Raw genomic sequence first — 8,068 nt, 5'->3', positions numbered from 1 at the left:
GGATATGGGGAAGGGGATATGGGGGAAGGGATTAATGGGGGAAGGGGAATGGGAGGTATGGGGGAAGGGGGGATATGGGGAAGGGGGGATATGGGGAAGGGGGGATATGGGGAAGGGGGGATATGGGGGAGGGGGGACATGGGGAAGAGGGTATGGGGGAAGGGGATATGGGGAAGGGGGATATGGAGGAAGGGGAGATATGGAGGAAGGGGAGATATGGGCGAATGGGGATATGGGCGAAGGGGGCACATAGGGAAGGGGATATGGGGAAGGGGGGATATGGGGGAGGGGGATATGGGGGAAGGGGGATAGGGGAAGGGGTATGGGGAAGGGGGAGATATGGGGAAAGGGGATATGGGGAAGGGGATATGGGGGATGTGGGAGAGGGGTTAATGGGGGAAGGGGAATGGGAGTTTTGGGGGAAGGGGGGATATGGGGAAGGGGGATATGGGGGAGGGGATATGGGGGATATGGGGAGGGGGGAATGGGGAAAGAGGAATGGGGGGATATGAGGGATGGGGGATATGGTGGAAGGGGGGATATGGGGAGGGGGATATGGGGAGGGGGGATAAGGGAAGGGGGAAATGGGGGAAGGGGATATGGGTATATGGGGAGGGGGATATGAGGGGAATGGGGAAGGGGGTTGTGGGGGATATGGGGGAAGGGGGATATGGGGGTGGGGGGATATGGGGATAGGGGGATATGGGGGAAGGGGATATGGGCCAGTGGGGATATGGGGAAGGGGGATATGGGGAAAGGGGGTATATGGGGAAGAGGGATATGGGGGAAGGGGAATATGGGGGATGGGGGATATCGGAGGATATGGGGGAAAGGGATATGGGGAAGGGGGATATGGGGAAGGGGGATATGGGGAAGGGGGATTATGTGGAGAAGGGGGGATATGGGTGAAGGGGATATTGGGGAAGGGTGGACATGGGGAAGGGGATATGGGGAAGGGGGGATATGGGGGAGGGGGGCATTTGGGGTAAGGGGTAAGGGGGGAGGGGATATGGGGGAAGGGGGATATGGGGAAAGGGGGATATGGGGGATATGGGGAAGGGGATATGGAGAAGGGGATATGGGGGATATGGGGAAGGGGGATTTGGGGATATGGGGGAAGGTGGCTATGGGGTATATGGGGGGATATGGGGAAGGGGATATGGGGGAAGGGGATATGGGGAAGGGGATATTGGGGAAGGGAGGATATGGGGGAAGGGGGTATGGGGGAGGGGGATATGGGGAGGGGGGATAAGGGAAGGGGGATATGGGGGAAGGGGGTATGGGGGAGGGGGATATGAGGGGAGTGGGGGAAGGGGGTTGTGGGGGATATGGGGGAAGGGGGATATGGGGGTGGGGGATATGGGGATAGGGGGATATGGGGGAAGGGGATATGGGCCAGTGGGGATATGGGGAAGGGGGATATGGGGAAAGGGGGTATATGGGGAAGAGGGATATGGAGGAAGGGGAATATGGGGGATGGGAGATATCGGAGGATATGGGGGATGGGGAAGGGGGTTATGGGGGTTATGGGGAAGGGGGATAAGGGGGAAGGGGATATGGGGAAGGGGGATTATGTGGAGAAGGGGGTATATGGGTGAAGGGGATATTGGGGAAGGGTGGACATGGGGAAGGGGATATGGGGGAAGGGGAATATGGGGAAGGGGGGATATGGGGGAGGGGGGCATTTGGGGTAAGGGGGAGGAGGATATGGGGAAGGGGGGGATATGGGGAAAGGGGGATATGGGGGATATGGGGAAGGGGATATGGGGATATGGGGGATATGGGGAAGGGGATATGGGGAATATGGGGAAGGGGGATTTGGGGATATGGGGGAAGGAAGCTATGGGGTATATGGGGAAGGGGATATGGGGGAAGGGGATATGGGGAAGGGGGATATTGGGGAAGGGAGGATGGGGGAGGGGGATATGGGGGAAGGGGGGGAAATGGGGGAAGGGGGCATTTGGGGGAAGGGGGGAAGGGGGAAGGGGATATGGGGAAGGGGGGATATGGGGGGATATGGGGAAGGGGATATGGGGATATGAGGGGATATGGGGGAAGGGGGATATGGGGGATGGGGGGATATGGGGATATGTGGGAAGGTGGCTATGGGGTATATGGGGGGATATGGGGGAAGGGGGATATGGGGGAAGGGGATATGGGGAAGGGGATATGGGGGAAGGGGATATGGGGGATATGGGGGGGAGAGGGAAATGGAGGGAATAGGGGAAGGGGAATATGGGGGAAGGGAGGATATGGGGAAAGGGGGGATATCTGGGAGGGGGATATAGGGGAGGTGTATATGGGGAGGGGGCGAATATGGGGGAAGGGGGTATGGGGGAAGGGGGGATATGGGGAACGGGGATAGGGGAAGGTGGATATGGGGGATATGGGGAGGGGGATATGGATGGAATCAGGTAAGGGGGATATGGGGTTATAGGACAAGGGGGATAATGGGGAAGGGGGTATGGGGGAAGGGGGATAAGGGTGAAGGGGATATGGGGAAGGGGGATATGGGGGAAGGGGGATATGGGGGAAGGGGGGATATGGGGGAACAGGGATATGGGGAAGGGGGGATATGGGGGAAGGGGGATATGGGGAAGAGGGGATATGGGGGAGTGGGATATGGGGGCAGGGGGAAAAAGGGAAGGGAGATATGGGGAGGGGGACATGGGGTATGGGATTATGGGAGATATGGGGAGGGTGGATATGGGGGGAATGGGGGAAGGGAGATTTGGGGGAAAGGGATATGGGGGAAGGAGGCATGTGGGGGATGGGGGATATGGGGAGGGGAATATGGGGAAGGGGGATATGGGGAAGGGGGGATATGGGGGAAGGTGGTATATGGGCGAAGAGGGGCTATGGGAGATATGGGGGACAGGGGGATGGGAGATTGGGGAAGGGGGCAGGCAGTAGGGGGTCTCACTTGGCGCTGCGTGACGGGTGGCCATTTTGCTGGGTCTCCGGGGGGGCGTCTCTTGTGCAGTGATGCCACGTGGCAACACTGACGGCGCGCACGTCCGTGACGGGTGACACCATCGCGAATGGCGCCACGCCGCTACTAGCCCATTCCCGGCCGGAGAATGCGCGATGTTTCGGGGGGCCCGAACCTGGAGTGATTCGTGCTGTATTTGGCGCCGGGTTCGGGCCATTACGCCGATTCACGGAGAATCCCGCCCTGTGTATCTGAGATAGTAGCTATGCAATAATAATGCACTTAATTTTTAGGTCCAAAAGTATAGTTTCCTTTGCAGGTCTCCTGGGCTAAGGAAGTACTAAATAACATTTATGTAGCATTTCTCATGACCATAAATCATCCCAAAGTGTTTTACGGCCAATATATATTGTTGAAATGACGTCACCATTGCAATGTTGGAAAAAGAAGAAATCAATTTATCATGCAGCAAGATATTGCAAACAGTAATGAAATAATGACCAAATAAATCTGTTTTTGTGATGCTGAATAAAGGAGAAATATTGCCCAGAATGCTGGGTTCACTAGTTCTTTCACATTCACCTGAAAAGATAGATGGAATCGCGACTTAACATCTCATCCAAAAGATAGCACCTCCAATAGGACAAGACAGTACTCCAATGGAGTGTCAGCCTGGATTATGTGCTCAATCCTTTGGATTGCAGCTTGAAGCCATGACCTTCTGACTCTGAAGTTGAGTGCCAGCAGTGAAACAAAGTTGACATTCTGAAAAAGAAAATGTAGTTTTACATTTCTGGCAGAAACAAGTGAGGACAGGATGATGAGCGTTTTCTGCTTCTGTGCTTTGCATCCTGAGTTATTTCTGTTTGTTAAAATGTTTAGGGTAAAAATTGTAGGCTGACAAGGGCAAAGGGGGAAACTCCTGTTCATGTGTCCTGAAATATCAGTTTAATTGATGAAAAAGATGGAAAGGAATAAGTACTTTGGTAGAACCATGGGAATGAAGCCTTCTGAGCCTTAATGTGGCATAAACAATTTTTACACTTGCTGTTGGGTCAAAGGAAGAAGATTTTTTAAAAATACAGCAACAAAATAGACAGATCACACAATGGGACTCAACAATTGGTGCACAAAACCCAGCAGCATGCTGAGTCCAAAGTTTACATTCATCCAATGCTTCAAAAATGCAAGGAGGCATACAAGATATCCAGAATAGGAAAAACTATTTGATTGATAGAGCAGCACGGTGGCGCAGTGGGTTAGCCCTGCTGCCTCACGGTGCCGAGGTCCCAGGTTCAGTCCCGGATCTGGGTCACTGTCCGTGTGGAGTTTGCACATTCTCCCCGTGTTTGCGTGGGTTTCACCCCCACTACCCAAAGATGTGCAGGGTAGGTGGATTGACCATGCTAAATTGTCCCTTAATTGGAAAAAAAATTAAATGGATACACTAAATTTATTATTTTTTTAAAATGACGGTAACTGAGCTTGAGAGTACTAGATAGCTGTAACAATTTAAAGTTAAAATGACATGTTCACTAAAGCATCCTTAGTTAATTATTGTACTGATGTTACTTCAACTTCTGTCATTTGTCGAGCTCCATAATTCCTGCTAACTGGTTCTTCTATTGATGTCAGGAACACTCATAGAATCATAGAATCCCCACAGTGCAGCAGGAGTTCATCCGGCCCATCGGGTCTGCACCAACCCCTCAAATGAGCACTCTATTCATACCCACTTCCCCCTATTCCTGTACCCTAACCTGCACATACCTGGACACTAAGGGACAATTTATCATGGCCAATCCACCTAACCTGCACACCTTTGGATTGTGGGAGGAAACCAGAGCACTCGGACGATGCCCACGCAGACACGGGGAGAATGTACAAACTCCACACAGACAGTGACCCAAGCCGGAATTGAACCCAGGTTCCTGGCACTGTGAGGTAGCAATAGCAGTGCTAACCACTGTGCCACTGTGCCATTGATTAAACTATTATATTCCTTGTTCCTTTTAAAGGTAACAGAAATACGCAACATTAAAAATGCGTGGAACTGAGGGTGGCACGGTGGCGCAGTGGTTAGCACTGCTGCCTATGGCACTGAGGACCCGGGTTTGATCACGGACGTGGGACACTGTCCGTGTGCAGTTGGCACATTCTTCCCGTGTCTGCGTGGGTTTCACCCCCACAACCCAAAGATGTATGAATTAGGTGGATTGGCCACACTAATTTGCCCCTTAATTGGAAAAAAATAATTGGTACTCGAAATTTTTTTTAAATGCATGGAACTTAATTATTTGTAGTGTTTGATTGTTTTAGGAAGAGCTTTGATTGCAACGCTGTCTAAATTATTGTCACCAAACAGTCAAGATTTGTGTTAAAGTTGGAGTGCCCTAGAATGATCAACATGGATGGTTTCTTCGCTGATATCTGTAAGTTCCCATCATGTAAATAAGCTCCAAAACATATGTTTATTTTTCAATTTTTCCCCCCCAAAAATCACCTATAAAGGTACTCGGATTGTTGATGAGAAGGTGCATACTGAGAACAGTTTGCACAAATGCCGCTGACTTGCTCTAGGCTCCTGTCAATCACAGGCAGAACCGTGGGGACAAGAGCATAATAGGTCAGCAGAGCAATTATGCACCCTGTGCCTTCCAGAAATTTATCCCATCATCATGATAGAGTGGCTTTTTAAACAGGTACATTTTTTAAAAATCTTACCATTGCACTTAAAAATAATGAGTAGATAGCTCTGGTGGTGTTGCTGATTTAATACTCCTCAATTTAAAATATGCTCACACAGTGCAAGGCACAGAAGATGATTCAGTGCATGAAGCGTTAACTTTAAATGCCAAGTACCAATGCATTATTAACAAACTACAGAAAACATGGCACAATTCCATCCATGGGTAGCTTTTTAAAAATCATACATAATTTCAATTTATAATAGTACCCATTATTACCACAATTATGAACCGGACTGTACATACTGACTGCTTTGACTAAGTCACATCTGGTCAATAACCTTACAGCAGTTTATAGAATTATAGGAAACCGAATTCTTGACACATACTAGTGTAATTCAATGCTGGATTAATTTCATCTATAATCAAATTATTACCCAGTAAATTATAATTTTTACATACACATGAGAAACAACTTATTAAAACGTGTAATTTGTTCTGTCAATGAAAACAAAAAAAATCAATTAGATTCAATCCAGTGAGTACATTTGAATTTATTAAAAAGGTCATAGACTGTGTATAAAACATACACAGTTCATGGATGCAGCTGACATCGTAAAGTATTCTCTCTTTCTGTACAACTATGCAGACATATGGTCAAGAAATTCTTTGGCGCAGGGAATGCTATTACCTCCATGTTTGGTTTTATAATAAACCATTTTGCTTAATTTCCTGTACTTGGGAAGGGGGTGGAAACTGGCATTGTCCATTGATCTTTCAGGCAACAAAACACCCATTTCCTGCTTGGGGTGCTATTTTCTGACTACAAGTGTTTCCATTCTAAATTGTTCCAGTGTCAATTCTTTTGCTAGAATGACACGCTCTGCCCTGTCCTGCATGTACAAGAGCAGGGTCCCAAAAAATTTGGAGATAAGTCGACAGTGTAAAGTTTGCTCAATCAACAAGTGTTGCTCTCAGACTATGGGGTCTAAACAACAAATAAATATTGACATATTAGTGCGATCTTTCAAATGTATGTGGTTTGTTGTCTTGGTTAAAAATACACAAACAGACAAACAAACATACACACTCATACCTGATTTTACATAAAGAAACAAAGTGCTGATTCCTGCCATATTATGGTGGAAATGGCCATTGTTTGGAACTGCTAATAGGATTAAGTTGGTTACTAGCTCTATAACTGGGAGCCCTAAACCATTCCTAAATTTCCACCTCTCATGGGGACGTGCCATTGTTACTTTTTTTTTTACAGCTGGCAGCAGCCCCAAGAAAGAAACAAGAAAAAAGCTCAGGATTACAGCAGTGCTGGTTACAATGTACACAAAGACTGATGGATCAGCCGGGACAACACATTTCAGTTAAATAGGATGGTAGTGGAGAATTTCACTCTTGTTTAATGCTTGTAAATCTCATCTTTCCATGACTGTCCGGACTAATGTGGAATTAAGTGGCAAGAAGGTTCACAGTTTAGAAAATGGAAAAAATATATTATATATATAAATCTAAAAATGGTTTGTGTCTTTTCTGGGTAGTTAGAAACTAGCTGCTTATTTGAAAAAATCTAAAATTAAATTTTTATTTGCTTTTTGTAATGTGAAAATATCTACAGAAACACCGATTAGCATTTACGTGCCAGAGTTCATTAGAAATGAGACTATAATGGTGTAATGTTTTGTTCAGTCCTTCCGCAGATCTGTAGCTGCCCTAGTTGGCCCAATTGTATTTTCATCGTTTTAAATATTGTCACTCTAAACTGCACTTGGATTAAAACCCATGAGCTGTGAGGTACGGTTTTGCCTACAGTCTGATAATTTCTCGAGCTATTGCCAACTTGGGAATTTCTTTTCCTTATCACTGGGGTTCAGCTAACTTCACAAGCACTAATCAGAGCTCGAATCATTCATTCAAGGATTGCATGATCATGTTTTTCTTTAGCACTGACAGCTGTCTGGGCCACATTAGCAATGCAGATGAGACTGTCTAATAGGTTAATGCAGAACACGCGTAAATTAGGTTTAATCCCCAGTGAAATAATCTAACAATTTCAAATTTCTTGATGTTGGGATAGAGACATCGCCAGTGACTCAATTAGATGTAACACAGATCAAAGCAAATTTACCTTCTGCCTGAACCTTCCCCACAGTTTAAGCTCATGACTTCAGAGCATTGCCAGAGCACTGATATCTTGCTGGCAGGTACACATTTGGGAGAAAGCACGCGCTTCACAGAGTGGCAGAATGCCTTAGCAAATCTTCACTGTCTCTTTCTGATAATTAGAAAACAACATCTCAGATGCCTGGCCTTTTCATTCTGAAAGAAAGAGCAAAGGAGACATTGTATAACCCTCTTGCCAAATTAATTCTTTTCTTGACATCTTAATTCCAAACCCTTGTGTGTGGTCAAATCATCCTGCTAAGAGAAATGCAAT

Source organism: Scyliorhinus torazame, chromosome 1 (genome assembly GCF_047496885.1).
Source record: "Scyliorhinus torazame isolate Kashiwa2021f chromosome 1, sScyTor2.1, whole genome shotgun sequence".
NCBI lineage: Eukaryota > Metazoa > Chordata > Chondrichthyes > Carcharhiniformes > Scyliorhinidae > Scyliorhinus > Scyliorhinus torazame.
The sequence above is the reverse complement of the archived record's forward strand: the minus strand, read 5'-3'. Positions refer to the sequence as shown.